The sequence below is a fragment of the Quercus robur genome, chromosome 6 (genome assembly GCF_932294415.1).
Source record: "Quercus robur chromosome 6, dhQueRobu3.1, whole genome shotgun sequence".
Taxonomy (NCBI): Eukaryota; Viridiplantae; Streptophyta; class Magnoliopsida; order Fagales; family Fagaceae; genus Quercus; species Quercus robur.
The window spans coordinates 11149810-11167832 of NC_065539.1; the positions used below are offsets into that span (position 1 = coordinate 11149810).

Sequence of the window (18023 nt, forward strand, 5' to 3'; positions counted from 1 at the left end):
ACATCAGCATTTTAATAATAAAAGAAATCCATGTCAAACAAAAAAAATCTGAAAAGATTAATTAAAAGAAAAAAATAAAGAAAATGAATTTTTAAAAGAATCCTCACTTTCTTTTATTTTATTTAGAATTCTTGCACTTTCTTATTTTCCAAACACAATATACCCAGCAACACCCAACACCCAGCAACACCACAATATGAAATCAAATCCCAATACCGAGTGTATAGCCAAAAAAATCCCACAATATGAAAGTGAGGATTCTTTCAACGTAATGAGATTTATTACAATGTATTTAGGTTGGAAAATACTTTCTTTCCTGAGTGCTAAATTTATTACTCTAACAAAACTTTTCAATAGCAAATCTCAACAAGTACACAGATGATAAGGGGAGAGAGACTTGATGAGGATACCAATGAATTGATCTATGGAAGAGATAGAGTCAAGGAGGAGAAGTCCATGAAAAGTATAATGATGAATGAAATGACAATCAATCTCAATGTTCTTTGTTTGTTCATGGAAAACTTCATCATGAGCAATCTTAATAGCATTTTTTATTATCACAATAAACCCATATTATAAATAACTGTTTTTTCCCCAATTTTTGGTTCATAAATACAATTTTCTTTTTTTAAGGTAAGAAATTTTTTTTAACCAAAAAAAAAAAAAAAAATCCAGATCTAAAAATGCAAAGAAAATTGAAAACAACTAAAAGGTTGTCCACAGTTTATGATTTTTAAAAAATGAATAAACTATAGAGAAAACAGTTTGGAAAGCCACACTTTAATGAACCTATGCTATAGTTCAATCTTCGAACCACTCTAACAATAGAATGGAGAGATGGGAGGTCGGTATCTTAAAATGGAGAGAACGGACTTGCTAAGATCCTTTGAGTTACACTTGTGTGTTTGGCACAAGCTTTTAGTATTAGCTTTTAATTTTTTGCTTTTATGTACAGCTTTTTAAAACCTTACTTTTTCCTGCATTTTTTCACTTTTTCATATTTTTTCAAGGTACAAGTATACTTTAATATATTTTCAGCAAAAAATTTTCAAAAAATATCTAGATAAGTTATTCCCAAACAGACACTTGAATGCCAACCTCTCATTTTCTACTTCCTCTTCGAATTAGATTCATCAAGTTTCTGGCTCTTGAAGTTAAACAAGGCATTATCTGCACACTTGGTTGCTTTTCAAAGTTTTGTTTGAGATTTGATTTCATGAACTCCTTCATTAAGCCCTAGCACCTGTGTGAAGATGATAGCTCGTTCTAGAATCAAGTCCTCTACATTGCAATCCAACGTTGTTTTCTTCAATATTGAGATTTTGACCTCATTTGGCTTCATTTTCTTCTCGCTTAATTTGGTCTCTATTATCCTCGAGTTTCATCTTTAACTCCCCTAGTTTCGTTCTCAACCTTCAGGTTCTCAATCTTCAAGAGGAGTCGACTCACTTTGAGGCTCTGCTGAGTTCTCGTTCTTTATGGAGAAGATGGTGACAGTTTTATATGAAGTTATGAACTAAATTTCACCAAGCGACTATTCTACTTCTTGGACAAAACTAGAGGATTAGTTCTTTTAGGCTCTGTTGAGTTCGAGTTCGAGTTCTTCTTGGACAAAATTGCATGTATATAATTGGCCATGTAAGGTAACATTTATTTTTTAAATTATTTTAAAAGGATTAGTTCTTTTATATGTTTCTAAATTACAAAAAATAATAGTATACTCGGTGTAATGTCTAAATTATTTAACAAAAAATCTTTATCTATTTTTTTACGATGATCTAAAATGTTTAAACAATAATAATTGTGATCAATATGATTTAAAATATATTTCACAATTTACAAATTTATTGGATGAAATGTTCACAAATCCACATTTAGAACATTCTTCTTATACCCTACATATTTGAAATATTTCAAAATGATTAGAAATAATCTATAATTTTGTCATTTATCAAATGTTTAAATTATACACTTCTATATTTCAAAATTATAAATAAAAGATTAGTTTTTAAATCTAATAGTAAATAACATATGTGACACAAAATTCAGCATGGGTGGTAAGAACATCATGCATATAATATCCAACAGTAAGATCATGCAAAATATTAATTCAAGAAAAAGTTATTAGAGAATATAAAACTACTTAAAGTTACATCAAATGTAATTTGATCTTGTCCCTTATATAATTTGGATTAAAAATATTTTTGATATATTTAGGTTGGTCTCCTGTAGGGCTGTAAACGAGCCGAGCTTTGTCGAGTAGTGAATGTTCAAGCTTGATTTAAGTTTGATACAAGCCTACAAATAATGTTTAAGCTTGAGCTCGTTATAAAGTATAAAAACTTGAACTCGGCTTGGTTTGGCTTGATTCATTAGTCAAGCCAAGCTCGAGCTCGATATCAAGCCCAAACTTAAGCTCAATATCATGCTTTTGAACTTGAAATCCAACATAAGTATATTATCAAGCCTATATCAAATTTATTATCTAGCCTATTTCGTTTGGATGAGTGGTCTCAACTTATAATTAATTAAAGTTTTAGAAAGATATGAGTTTACTTGTCAAGCTCATATCATTTTTATTACCAAACTCATAAATAAGCCTAAACTTAACTTGTTTTGTTACTTTTGTATCGAGTTTTGGTGTTCACAAGCTTGTTCATGAACAATATTTTTTATATGGGCTTGGCTCGTTTATTAAACAAGCCTAAAACTAAAGCTTAAACTTGGCTTGTTTATAAACAAACAAACATGAATGAACTTTTTATTAAATCAAGCCTGATCTATTTATGAATGACTTGGTTCATTTACAGCCCTAGACTCTCCTGAAAAAAAATTCTAGGTCTGGTCCTTGGACCCATGTCAAATTTCTTTTGTAAAGCCCCAAACATAAAACAAATTTTATGAACTCCAAAACATAAACGGTTATAGCTCCTGTCTATGGTCCAGTAAACACCCAGTTGAACTATGACAACATTTACCACAATATGTAACCACCAAGCAATAACACTAGTGACTAGACTTATACAAACAAACACAAACCAGAAAACGCAGAGCTACTTGCACTTTTTAAACAATTGCTGATCATTCAAACTGATTAGTTCACATGTACATGGTGTCTAGTGTGACAGCCAAACCTTTTCAACCATTCCAAAATTAGTTAGCGGACTTTTTTTTAGTAATCTGCATGGAAAAAGATCTCATAAGCTTTTGCTGTAAGTGTCTTGTTAACATCTTCCCAGTTCTTAATGTGGTCCAACAATGGCCCTTTGTGTATTTTAATTTTCCGGCTTGTCAATACCATCTGTGGAGGCTTTATAAACTTCATGAACATCTTTTATTTTCTGCAAGAAACATGGGGAATAAGGACCGCCTAGAACTAGAAGAGGCATAATTACAGACATCTTTACACTGAGCATGTAATAGAGAAATATTTATAGGTTTATGGTATTGGTATTATATAGCATATTTTAGAAATTATGAGATGAACGGATTGTGTGGTTTCTAGTGAAATAGAATTCTCTTAGATCTTATGAAAAAGTCCTTACAGTGCGGTTTATTCTAAAGCCTTGGCTATAGTCACTTCCATTTCCTCTTCAGATTAGTAATCAGCACCGTGGAGTTTATTGAAGGCTTGTACTTTGAAGTTATATCAGCCTAAATTAACTAACCAGCTATGAGTTCAAGATCATGAGAGAGAGAGAGAGAGAGAGAGAGAGAGAGAGAGAGAGCACTTTGGGTGTATGTACATACATGTAACTTGTGTGTTCCATTTAATACCTTCACATGCATGCATAGAGTACTAATTTTACATCCCACTTTTTGTGTTCCACTTTATACTCCACCAATTATAGTGTGTCATGTATATATTCACTTGAATTTTCTCATAAAATAATCAAAGTTTAACATGAAAAAGAAAAATTATCCATATGATACACCATAATTGGTAAAAAGAGAGATGATTTAATTAATTTTACTAACAATTATAAAAAACTTCAATTGTGACTAAACTAGTCATTTTGAGGTATAACGTAAATGTGGTTAGTGTTTTTTTCTTAAATTATTACAACTACCACATCAACCCTTACGGTAGCATGACATCATCATGCTACGTCATCTATAAAACACCTACCACATTGTAGTGTCTCTTTAGGATTGAATCTAGCTTGATTTGATTCATCAACGTGACTCAAATCCAACGCTCTGACCTGACCCGATTAAAAGATAGATATTGGGTTTATATTAATTTTATGTATTGGCACAAGAGACTCGATTATGCAATAAGTTCACATGCACTAACCCTAGTTATTATAGTTTGTATATATACCCTACTAGAGTTCATTGTACAACATAGAATGCTAATATCGAATATGTAACTGTCAAGGGCTTTACCCATGAACATAGACCATCAAGCCAAATCACATAACCTTTTGTGTTCTCTCTTTCTTTCTCTCATTGCTTATGCTTACTACAATTCTCTCTATATTTTTCTGTTTCTCCTTTAATTTTAACAACAAGAAATTTCCCCTCTTCCACTATAGTCACCATGAAACTATGCATTCTTATATATATTGTTAGGTTTTAAAGACTTAGGTTTTTATGTATTTAGAACTCTAATGTGTATTGTTGGCAAACCATGATCAAAACAATATGTTTAGTAGTGTTTAGACTTGCTCAAAGTTGTATCTTTTATGTAAAGTTGGAATCGAGCAAATGCAGAAGTTACTGTGCATTTCGGCTTGGCTCGATCGATCGAAACTTAGGCTCGATCGATCGAATCTCAGGCAGAATGCGTTTTTCTGCAGATTTCCAACTTAGCCCTAGTTTGTTTAAAACATTTAGGGTTTTCTAATTTCTAAGTATAAAAGGCAAACTCTATCCACATTTTAGTGTTGCTCATATTGCTGTTTGTGTAAATCTCTTGTGAGATCTAGAGGAGCTTTCCTTTACATAAACTTAGGGTTTTTAAGGAGGAGATATTATCTACACCTTGATGATCAACTCAGTTGCTGCTATTGAAGTTTAAAGAAACACAAGTGGGTGTGCTTGTATCTGGTGGTGAATCCAAGAAAGAAGGAGTCCGTGGATTCGGAGCTTGCACGTGGTCGTGTTAGTAAGTTCTACTGGTGGGTAGCAATAAAAAGTCAAGCGTGGGGGCTTGTAAATCTTATTACATGAACTTCGATTCTTTCAAGATAGTGGATTTAGGTTTACCTTGAGGATAGATAGGTTAAATCCTCCCCAGGTTTTTACCAGTTTGGTTTCCTGGGTGATCATATCTTTGTGTTTTTTATTTTCCGCTGCTATGCATGATATGATTGTTTGATTGTGATAACTTAAATTTGGAATTTGAACTAAGTAACAACTTGGCTAATTACTTAGGTTAATCCAATTGTGTTTTTAAGGGGTCTAAAAACCATCATATATTATACTAGAAGAAGTTTGCTAGTAAAAATTCGATAATCACAAAATATTACTATAGCCAGAATTGTAGAGAATCAATCTGATGATACATATAGATTCACATGTTCACCTACTCCATCTACAACTACTTAGTTCACTATGTTCAAGTGGAAAGTTGGTTCAAAAAATAATTTTGGGTATTCCACTACGAAGTAGGTTCATATATCAAATCAGACAGTTGAATGATTGAGAATTTTGAGATATACAGAAATAATTGATCAAAATTGTTGGACTGAGAAACGAATTTTCCCCAAAAGGTCATGGGAGCAGTAGATAAGGCTTCATAGAATACATATTTAACATTAGGGAACAAGAAACTGTTATAAATCAACAAGATAACTGACATGAGAAATCCTGTGGCTGTTATGATGTTTGGACCAATGGCTACGAATACTTGCACGTATCTATGATTTGTAATGACTTAAGTGTGGAATGATGGCTGCTTATGGTTTCACATTCAACATAAATAATTAATAACAGAAATCGGTGATTACTACAAGAGAATCGTCTATGTCGGACCGTATGTCTTACCGATCCATCTAATGACCAATTGATGAAGGATAAGGGGGCACAAATCTTTTATAGCATTCGATCGCAAACCAAGCCCATTGGTATTGGAGCGAATTGTGAAATCCCTCACAATCCCTCCCTCACAATGCGGCTCCAACGACTTGAACTTATGACCGGGCTCTGATACCACTTGTCGGACCATGTGCCTTACCGATCCATCTAATGACCAATTGGTGAAGGATGAGGGGGCACAAGTCTTTTATAGCATTTGATTGTAAATCAAGATCATTGATATTGGAGCAAATTGTGAAATCCCTCACGGTCTATTAGCTTGAATTCAAAAGCATTATTACCTGATATATTAAGCGTCCACTTGAAGCCAACAGCCGCAAAATATTGATTTTCGGAAGAACTACTAAACCAATCCAAATTGTAAACTTTATCTAGAGTCTGTATAATTGAAGAAATATTGTTTCTCCTATCCTCAACCGAGAATATTTCCCCATTAGAGCTTACATTAACATGACTATTTGATAAGATCACAAACTGCCCACTTCCTGGCCTCTGCATTGGTACAATGGCAAAGAATTGTACACGATTATGTTCACACTCAACCTTGTTTAACCACCCGAAGAAAAAAAAAAAAAAAAAAAAACACAAGCTTGTTTAACCACCCGAAGGAAAAAAAAAAAAAAAAAAAAAAAAACAATCAACTGAAGAAAAAAAAAAAAAAAAAAAGAAAGAAAAAAGAAAAAAAAAAAGAATGAACTAGTCAATTACCTGCTAAAAGTTTCAGATTTTGGGTGATGATGAAATATATTATCATTGCAAGGCCTTTCAATGAGTTGGATGATTAGGAAAGATTCATCAACCCTTCATGTCAATGGATCCGTACCTTTCTCGAACTGTGTAGTTGCCATTGTTTAATTAGGAAATCATGGTCAAGAATAAAAAAAGTCAAGTCAAACGCACCACAGCCCCAAACTCAAAGGAGGCCCGACCACTTCCCTTTGTCACAAAATAGTATTAATTTTTAGCCGAATAAGTCAAATCAAAGCAATGATGGTGACCCCCCAAAATGCTTTGCCTTAACCGCACTCCATTTCGAATAGAATTGAAAATAGAAAATGTTGCAGAAAGTTGCTGCGAGGTTGGCTCCTCATACCCGGGAAGCTTTTTTCTCACCGAAATACTAGACATTTAAAATACAGGGATAATCATTTTATGTTTTATAATACTACAATAGACTCAAAAGGAACAAAGGAAAATTGATTCTCTGTTGGGCTAGGCTGTAGTGCACGAGATTGAGCATTAACGTTTGTGGATCCTTAGTGGTTACTAGTTATTTTTATAAAATGCAACAAAGAACGTGCAATGGTCGGTGTGCCATAGTGACAATGGCGGAAAGTGAAAGAATCTTCGTGGTATCTTTGAATCTTAACGGCCCAACTGATCTTCTATAATCATTCACTGCGACTAGGTTTGTTGCACCTATACTACTATTTGTGTCTACGAATGCCATAGCTAGCCAAAGCTATACGTTTTCTTTCCAAAACACTTTGATGTATATCTCATTGAAAAATTAAGACAAAGTTTTCAAGTCACACAAGGAATTGACGATGTAAGAAGCCAGATGGCTTACGAACTATTAGCTCATGGAAGTGATTATGTCATAGCGAGTGTCACTGGATCTTCTAGAGTTAGATGCATGTATGAAACCTTAAATTTGCTTCATGCAATAGAAATTAAGGTTTTGCAAGGTGTAAAGGAAAGCATGTTTGGTAGTTATTATTGTGTCTTGGTAAAGAATAATATGAGAGAGAGAGAGAGAGAGAGAGAGAGAGAGAGAGAGAGAGTCTTCGTTCTCTGGTAGAGACTAGGTAGCTTCACTTGATTTCATATAAACTGGCCAGAGGCCTTGGCAAAATTTACTTTTAAAATAACAGCATTCCATAATTTGAATTAGAAGATTTAACAAAAATAGGTGTACAGTAATTCAAATCAATTTGTAAGAAAAAAAATTCTTTTTAAGCATTTGTTTTGAAGTTTTTAAATTTATAAGCTTGTAACTATATATATATATATATATATAGACACACACAATTGTTGAAACTGTACTCTAAATTAGACTAACAAATAAGAAAGGGCAAACAAGTAGTGGCCTTTACATGACATATATATCTAAAGTCTAACAAAAAAAATCAGTATATGAATGAAGAGTAACCATTATCATTTTAGACTACGGCCAGTCTACAGTAAGTTCAAGGCTTTCCTTACTATAAAGGTTAAAATTTTAACAAATGGAATCTTTGGGTTTCTTCTGGGACAATATTTTGTATATTCTTTTTGAAAAATGATTCTTAATTTCTAATTAAGAACAAATATTATAAATCTAAAAAAATATATGTCGTGTCATTTAAAATTTTAATGATGTAACCGTCATATATCATCTTAGATTTAATAAATAAAATTTTAGCCATGAAATTTACTCTTTTCATTTTACTTAAAATTTTACATTCTTCCAAGATGATATAAGTGATTTTTAAGGTGGAAAATGTTTGGTAAATGTGTAAATTCTGTGACAGATCATGGCGGCTGTCAAAGAGTAATTCCACAAAGCATGGTAGGTGCTTCTCCACTACCACGTACATGGTTGCTTCAGGAAGAGTGATTCCACAAGGCATTACGCCCGCGGTACGCTTGGTGATTCTCCCTAGCTAAATGGGGTCACGTAGAACATAGTTTTGCTTAGGGAAAATTTATCAACTTAAAAAGTCATATGAATGTGGGTCGGTGAGTTCATAGTCAATTATCTATGATTTGTCACGTAGAACCTAGTTTTTCTTAGGGAAAATTTATCAACTTAAAAAGTCATATGAATGTGGGTCGGTGAGTTCATAGTGCCACGTTTTTTTTAATGATGTGCTATTGTATTCACATTCACATCAATAACGTTACAAACCCGTTCGTTCTAAGATGAATGAAAATTCGATGCCATATATAATAGTTTGATTCCATAAATAGAGGGAAAAGTTTTTTTTTTTTTCTTTGCCATTAGTGCGGAAAATTTTTACCCTACATCTTGCATTTACGACTTACAGAAACTACTAGGAAACAAGGCCACTAATACATGTAAATACAGACAATAAACACAATTACTCCACGAGGAATCTGAACATATATATATATATATATATATGCATGGCCATTTAGGAAGGCTAGGAAATTGATAGCCCTAGTTTTGAATGGAATGCCCAACACCAGGGCTGTGACCGGGAGTGGTGGGTCTGAAGTCATCGACGCCACGGTTTGGAGGAGGAGGTGGCTGAGATACGTTGACAGTTGGTAGTGTAGGAGGAGACACGCTAGTAATCTCTTCGTTTGATTTGTCATCTGCATGCAACCGATCGTCGTGTTTGATAGTTTCTGTTTCATAGATTTTAGTTTGAGTTTGGATGGTTTTGGATTCGATACTCTTCTTCCCTTCACGCAAATGCCTTCCCTCAATGGACTGAATTTGTTGGGAGAGAATGAAAACCAGTAAAAGAAAAGCTGAAATTAACTTGCTTAGGGCCATTTTGGTTGGGACTTGAGAGAGATTGAAGGAGTAGGAGAGGGAGTTTTAATAAAATCAGCTAAGCAAGCAAGCAAAGAAGTTTCCTTGAGTTTAAAGCTGCTAGCCAAGTAACTTGCTTAGTGTTTTAGAATCAGCTAAGTAAGCAAGCAAATTTCTTAGAGCTTGACTCAACTTAGCATGTGTTGCATAAACCCCTCATCAGTGGGTGTATTTATAGAGGAATGAGAGTCCTAGTTAGCAATTCCATATCAGTGGGAGACTTCTTTTAGTTATAATAAATGAAATTTTTAATTCTTTCTGTCCTATTGCTAGATTGAATATGCATAGCTCAGGTTAGGATACCCTGTCAAAAGTTTGCACGGTCCCATGCAAACCGTTCATTTGCATAGCATACACATCTTAACAATACCAAGTGTAGTACAGAGCATTCAGCAAAAAATAAAAAAGAAAGTGTAATACAGAGCAGCACAAAATCCAAGGAGAATTCTCATGGACACCAATATTATAGGGTTTCACCACTCTATAAATAAAGTAATGATTATTAAAGCAGTTAGAGCCGGTGTTTTATCGTCAAGTGACGCCCATTTTTTTTTTTATGTTGTTTGGTTTTTAAGGCCAAATTCTCTTTTATATATATATATATATATATATATATATTTTTTTTTTAAAAAATAAGATCAAAGTTATGCACGGTAATATTATTTTGATTTATTTCCTACATTTTTATACCATCATTTTTCACATAGAATACCTTAATTTATGCTATTGGGCATTCATTAAGAAAACAAATGTAAAACCACTAAAAATTATATGGAGGGCAAGTTGGGTGTTAGTCCCCACTATTCTCTTTGTCAACCAAAAACAAATGTTCATGTTTTAAGCAAAACGTTAAGATTTTTAGTGAGACTCAGCTTTCCAGCCACATGCCTCCGAACTCTGATGAACCCCCATTCTTTTTGTACTTTGCAGTCTTTAAACTCCCAATCTAGCTGCTGGAAGTACACTATAAAAATATTTTTATTTGGCTCTTCGACCGTCTGACTTTAACGTCGGCACATGGGCTAATAAAACTAACCCTTCAAAGAGTGAAAGAGTCACTTTCGACCTTAGAATATTTGCCCAAGATTATTGAATTCGTCCAAAACGGTTTCATGTAATACTTTTTCTTTGTTTTTGTCACGCCCAAAATCCCAGTTTCTTTGGAGGACTTTTTTCTCATGCATTGGACTCTTTTAGATTTGAGGCGTGATATAGTTTAAAATGAGCTCTTTTACTATTATATATAGTTTACTTCACAAATCTTCAATTCATCTCGATTTCTATGATCTATCCCGCTTCTTATTTGCAGAAAGAGCCGACCTCCACTAGAGGGAACCATGTGCAGACACAGAGTGCAGAACTCACACTAGTGGACCCAACTGATACATGACAGTTCAAACCCTAAGAAGCTTAGTAAAATAAACTGTTATAGCTAGGTGGCTTGAAAATTAGCCTAGTGCCGTGAATCTTTCCCCACTAGCCGACTTTGTTAGTTTATTTATAAATAAACGTTCTTAGCTTTTGTTTTATCTTCAAGTTGTAGCATTTGTTAATTTATTGAGGTTTGGGTGTATTTAGAGTTTTACCAGTCGACTTTCTTAAAAGAGGAAGAAAAAGTTAAACCTCAACCATACCCTTATTAGAGCAGAGAAACCAGAATGCTTTTCAATTCCAAACTATAATTTAAATTGTTCTAACCAGCCTACCATATAACTCTCGGTGGTTGTGAGAAAGGAAATGGAGTGCAGATTCGAGAGAATCCCAACCCCTTTGGCATATATATATGTTCAATTTTTTAAGGGATTTTTTTTATCAATTATTTTCTATGATTGTCCTTTTCTTTTTTATTCTCAATTGTCCATTTCTTTTCATTTTTTCTCCTTCTATTTATAAATATAATTTTTATATAATGACTGATGGCTATTCTACTCCTTTGTCTTTATGCATAAGACACCTTTAAAATCTCATGAACTAACGTTGTAATCTAATGAATTAATAGTGTAATACATAAAATTTTGGGAGTTTACGTCGAAAAAATTTATTTGTAACTATATATAACATAATTGAAAAGTGTCATATTAAACAGTTATGATAAAGTTGATTTTTTTTAATACCAAAGTGAGTGATTAATTACAAGAAGGTAAAAATATAATTTTGGTGTCTGTACCAAGAAATAGATGCATTCTATCTTTCCAGGCTGAAGCCAAACCCAACATGTCTGCGTGACTATCTATCTTGAGGACGGCTTTTGGATTGGTTCAGTTCATCTACTAAAGCTTGTAAAATTGAACTACTATAAACTATACCTAACACCAAACGAAATGAAAAGTAAAATAGTAGAGATATATAAATTCCACTCTTGGGATATGTGAAGAAACGGGAGCGAAATAAATTGAATGTTTGCATGTAAAATTGTAAATAAAACAAATTTATAAGGAGTGAAACCTAAACCTCTTATAATCCTAGTAGGACTATAATACTTGACTTGCAAAAATAGGTTTGGGATTTACAACACGTTTAGGCCTAATGGGTTCTAATGTATACGAGTATATCTAATATTGCCCAGGAAATCAATATGTTAAATCCAAGTCGAGTTAGTAGACATAACAATCAGGAGAGAGAGAATAGAGAAATCTAAATAATACTTTGATTATGACAATAAATTGATGTGGCATTAAGAATAGAGACACCTTGTGGTTGGTAAATAGTTTTTTTTCCCAATGTTTTGTTATTAAAAACAGTTTTCTATTTTTAGGTAAGTTTGTTTGAAACTCAAACATATAAAAACAAAAATTATTTCTAAATCTCAAAATGCAAAGGAAATTGAAAATAACTAAAGCATTGTTTTCAATTTCTAGTTTTTAAAAGCCAATACAACTATGTAGAAAACAATTTGGTAAGACACATTTTAATGAACTCGTACTCTAGTTCAAACCACACTAATAATAAAAACAAGAGTTTTGTGATTTTTTTTCACCTCGCCTTCTATTGAACAAGAGCGCATTATCTATTTAAATTTTCTCAGCAAACTCGAAGATCCATGATTGCTAATATTCGAGATTGAAGGTCTAGATTTTAGAATGGAGAGTGCATGCTCTATGAGCTCCTTTGAGTTACCCTTGGAGTGCCTTCACCTCTCATTTTCAATTTCCTCTTTCTTTGAATTCGTTTTGTTAAGCTTATGGTTCTTGGAAGTTCAAATCAACATTGCTCACACACTTAATTGGCTTTTTCAAGTTCTTTTTGAGATTGGATTTCATGAACACCTTCATTAGGCATTGGAACCTTTGTGAAGACAATAGCTCATTCAAGAATCAAGTCCTCTCTGATGCAATTTGAAGTTTTCCTCAAGTCTGAGATTTCGGCCAACATTGGCTTCATTTTATTCTCCCTCCATTCCCTCTCATCCTTAAGTTTCATCTTCTCTCCTCCAAATCTGTTCTCAATCTCCAAGACGTCAACGCACTTTGAGGCTCTATGAACTTAATTTTGCTTCTTTTTTATTTTTTATTTTTTTAATTTTTTATAGAGTTCCAACCTATGGCGTCCAATTTTGATAATTGTGCTTTTTATCATCAGACCAAGACACCAAACAATTTTTGGTAAAAACAGAGATTGAACCTCAAATCTCTTATTTGACCATTGAAGACTTTACCAGTCACGCCAACCAAAACTCACAACTTTTGCTTTCTTGGTAGAGATTGATGGTGACAAACTCTTTTATGAAATTATGAAATAAATTTTACAAATGAGTTCTTTTGCTTCCATAAAAGAAAATTTCATTTTTTAGCTATTAATCCAAGAAATTTATAGTAGTTAGAAAATGTTCCTTTTTATCATTTACCAAATGTGTTTCTAGTCTCTTTTTTTTCTTTTTTTGAGATATTGTGTTTTTAAAAAGAAGATCATGTTTCTAACTTTAAATACTGAAGAAAACTATTTCTTATTTTCATTCTTAAAAACAAAAACTTGAAATAAAAAACAAAACAAATACCAAACATATATAAACAAAACAAATACCAAACATATATAGCCTTATTGTGTCCTTCAATTTGACCAAGAGTCTTACAACTCAACTATTAACACCTTTTGGAACTTTTAAGGAAGACATTCAAGGTTTAAATTCTTCCTCCTTCATTGTAATTATTAAATCATTATTATTATTTTATATATATATATATATGTGTACGCGTGAGCGCACGCATCAAATCATGTAACAACTTGAACATTGGACATTTGTACCCAATGGCGAAGGGAGGGGGCAGGGGGGCATGGCCCCCTTGGCTTTTATTTTATTTTCGGAGAATCAGGTAGATAATTTTATTTATATGAACTCCATAACATGCATAAACGGTTAGAACTTCGAACTCCTGTGCTTAGTCCAGTAAACACCCAATTAAACTATATATGACAACATTTACTGCACCATGTAACTATCAAGTAATTACACTAGACAACAAACAACACAAATCAGAAAACGCAGAGCTACTTGCACTTTTTAAACAATTGCTGATCATTTCATATTGATTAGTTCACATGTACATGGTGTCTATATGACCAAAAAGAAAATGATGACAAGGAATAGCCTCATCAACGGAGTGTTGATTAAGTCTTTGAAAGAAACAAGCATCAAAACTCCATGGTGGTGTTACAGCCAAAACTTTCTGCATGGAAAAAACTCTCATAAGCTGTTGCCGTAAGCGTCTTGTTATCTTCCCAGTTCTTAAATTGGTCTGACAATGGCCCTTTGTGTCACGCCCCAAACCCCAAAGGGTCCAAAACATGAGAGAGACGTCTCAAGTACCTGTAAATTTTTCCTTTTTGACAATTCAATCCACATAATTATTATCAAGTGCCAACAACAAGAATTATCATAATCATCCCATAGAATATACTTTTAGAGTAAGTCAGAGCTCTAAGCATTAATTACAAGGACCATAGGCCACAAAAGAATAGAGGTCTGAAAACAACAATTACACAACAACAGCTTGTCCCAACAGTGGAAATATAGTTATAACCACTATAATATATAAAAGAATGAGTCAAGCCTAGTCTAAGATGTACACCATCTAATATATCCATTACACAAAAATTCAGCCTCCATCAGTAGTAAGTTTAACTACTATTAGCCACCAAAAAGCTGTCTCAAAAGATTGTTGCCTACTCTGAAAAGTTATAAAAAATAATAGAATGAGACAAAGCCCAGTAAGTAGCATAATTAAAGGAGGTGAGGGAAATGCAAGTTTCATGATGGTAACAATTTACAAATCATGCTTTTAATTCGGGAGTTTCCAAATATTTTCTACAAAACCATTTCCCAAAAATAATATGACAAGAATGAATAAATTGACACAGCACAAAGCTTCTCAAAATGTTCTCATGAGATTACATACTATATATTCCTCAAAATATCTCAACATGAAACTACTTACTATACTGTGAGCAATAACAACACCGTTCCAAACCAGAAAATCTAACCCAAGGCCACATGATAATCGCCGACACAAAGCCGGAACTCATTGCCGACACAAAGCCGGAACTAAACTGCCGACACAAAGCCGGAACTCATCGCCGACACAAAGCCGGAACTAATAACCATCACAAAGACGGGTGCTAAGATACTAATGTCACACAGACTATAGTATCTAGCTAGGTAATCACCGAGTAACCACATGTCACAGCATATGGGTAGAACATAAAGAGCTCACATAACTTTAATTCAAAATACATAATTTCACTTCTAAGTAGTTTCATAAAACATTTGAATGCCCAAGATATTCACAAGGTTCTCTATGCCTTCAACTTATTTCTTGCCAAAGAGATTTTGTATTAACTTCCCAAATAACATAGGCCAAGATAAAGCATCTTTATATTTTTGCAAATAATGCAATAAATCCATAATACGCATTTTCTAGAATTTAATCAAAGATGCTAGTCTTTTCTTTGCTAACAAATCATGCAAATCCCCCATATGCAATAAGAATATGCATTTTCATATATAATCATATATATAGTAGGGTCATAACACAACACCTTTTAGAAAAACATAGTTCCACCATTAATTTTCCAAAATGTGTTTGACCCAAAAACAATATTTATAAGATATGGTTATTTTTCAAAAATACCCATTAAAAAGCTACTTACCTAGCAACCGCAAAATCCTAATTCTCCAAGCTCCAAGGGGAGATTAGCTAGAACCTAAACAATGTCAAGCAAATCTATCACAATGAGCACAAAGCTTGAAATTGTATCTAGCTACATATTAGGAATTGCCAAATAAGCACTAAATTAGGCAAGCCTAGATTTAGCCTCACAAATAATATTTTCCATCTCCAAAGTTTCTCAACCAATTACTTTACAAGACATAGACTCCCATTATACTTATGAATCATACAAGGTATTATTTCTAACATCAAAACCTCAATAATTTATAAATAGTTTCCACATGGTTTTCACAACATCATCAAGAGACCCATGACACCAAAATCACAATATCCTTTCAAACAAACAATTTAGATCTTAAACTAGCTCCAAATAAACCATAAAATTATATTCACAATTTATTTCACAAAATATACCTCAAAACCCCTAAATTTTCACCATAACAAGCCTTAGATACCCAACATTGTAAAAATCATGAACACACTCATCAAATACATCCACCAAGACCAAAACCCATATGTATAACACATGAATATCATTTCCAAAGCTCTTAAATCACATGAAAATCAATATTAAAGCTTGGGTAAAATAACCTCAAACAAGAACATAATACTCATCAAAAGAGATTAAAAATTCTACCTCAATTAACTTGTGTGAAGATGTGATGTTCTTGAGGATTTTCTAGTGATTTTGCTGGAAAAAATGGTAGGGGTGATGATGAGGAATGTACCGGTGGGAGGGTGAGGGAGAGGAGTGTGTGTATGTGTGTTGTGTTGACTGAAAAAGAAAAAGAAGAGGAGAACAAGAGTGGGAGTGACCGGCCAAAGAGAGAAAAGAGGGAGTGGATTGTGTGATGGGTAGTGGGGTTAGGTGGGGGCACATTTGGTCCACAAAAATTCTAACTTACCCTTTTAAAAAAAAAAAAAAAAAAAAAAAACAAACTCACGTGATGTTACAATCTTCCCCTCTTAAAAAAAATTTCGTCCTCGAAATTTTACGTACCTTGATCTTGAAAAAGGCTTGGGTATCTTGATAACATATCATCCTCACGCTCCCAAGATGCCTCTCTTTCGTCGAATGATTCTTCCAAAGCACCTTTACCCAAGGTATTGTTCTATTGCGTAACACTTGCTCCTTACGGTCCAAAATCTCTACCGGAACTTCTTCATATGATAAATCATATCTAATCTGAAGAGGCTCATTACTCAAAACATGTGAAGGGTTAGGAATGTATTTCCTCAACATAGACTCATGGAAAACATTATGAATTCCTGACAGGGCCGGTGGTAGGGCAATTCTATAAGCAATTTCACCCACTCTCTCCAAGACCTCAAAAGGCCCCACAAACCTAGGGCTTAACTTACCCTTTTTGCCAAATCTCATTACCCCTTTCATAGGTGCAACCCGTAGGAAAACTTTATCTCCAATCTCAAGATCCAAAGCCTTCCTTTTAATGTCATAATAGCTGTTTTGTCTACTTTGGGCTGCTCGAAGTCGATCATGGATCATACTTACCTTTTCACAAGTCCTTTGAATAATCTCTGGCCCCAAGATTTTTTGTTCTCCCACCTCATCCCAACAAATTGGGGATCTACACTTTCTCCCATAGAAAGCCTCATAAGGTGCAGCTTTAATACTTGAATGGTAACTATTATTGTAGGCAAACTCCACCAAAGGTAAGTGACTAGCCCAACTCCCTTTAAGATCCAAAACACATGCTCTCAACATATCTTCTAGAGTTTGAATAGTCCTTTCAGACTGTCCATCTGTCTGAGGGTGGAAAGCTGTGCTAAAATTCAATCTAGTACCCAAGGCCTTTTGCACACCACCCCAAAAATGAGAAGTAAACCTTGGATCTCTATCTGAAACAATACAAGCAGGCACTCCATGAAGTCTCACAATCTCATCAACATAGAGCTGAGCTAACTGATCAAGGGAGTAGTTCATCCGAATAGGGAGAAAATGAGCTGATTTTGTCATTCTATCAACAATCACCCAAATAGCATCATGACCCTTAGGAGATCTCGGCAATCCTGAAACAAAGTCCATAGTGATTTTCTCCCACTTTCATTGGGGAATAGGAAGTGGTTGCAACAAACCCGAGGGTCGTTGGTGCAACACCTTAACCTGCTGACAAGTTAAACATTGCTCTACAAAGTGGGCAATCTCCCTTTTCATATTATTCCACCAAAAGTTTTCTCGAAGATCATGGTACATCTTTGTACTACCTGGATGTATTGTATATGGGGAGTAGTGAGCCTCCTCTAGAATCTCA

At 33.9% G+C, this 18023-nt stretch overlaps 1 long non-coding RNA gene and 1 pseudogene across 1 annotated transcript; both read right to left on the reverse strand.

The window, feature by feature from the left end:
• Nucleotides 1–3172: 3172 nt before the first annotated feature.
• Nucleotides 3173–18023, reverse strand: part of LOC126689847 (uncharacterized) — a 41855-nt pseudogene continuing 27004 nt past the window's right edge.
• Nucleotides 14613–16537, reverse strand: LOC126732737 (uncharacterized). The gene is made up of 3 exons (XR_007659542.1): nucleotides 16388–16537; nucleotides 15731–15784; nucleotides 14613–14751 (listed from the first exon to the last, which is right to left on the reverse strand). It is a non-coding gene; the product is annotated as an uncharacterized LOC126732737 (long non-coding RNA).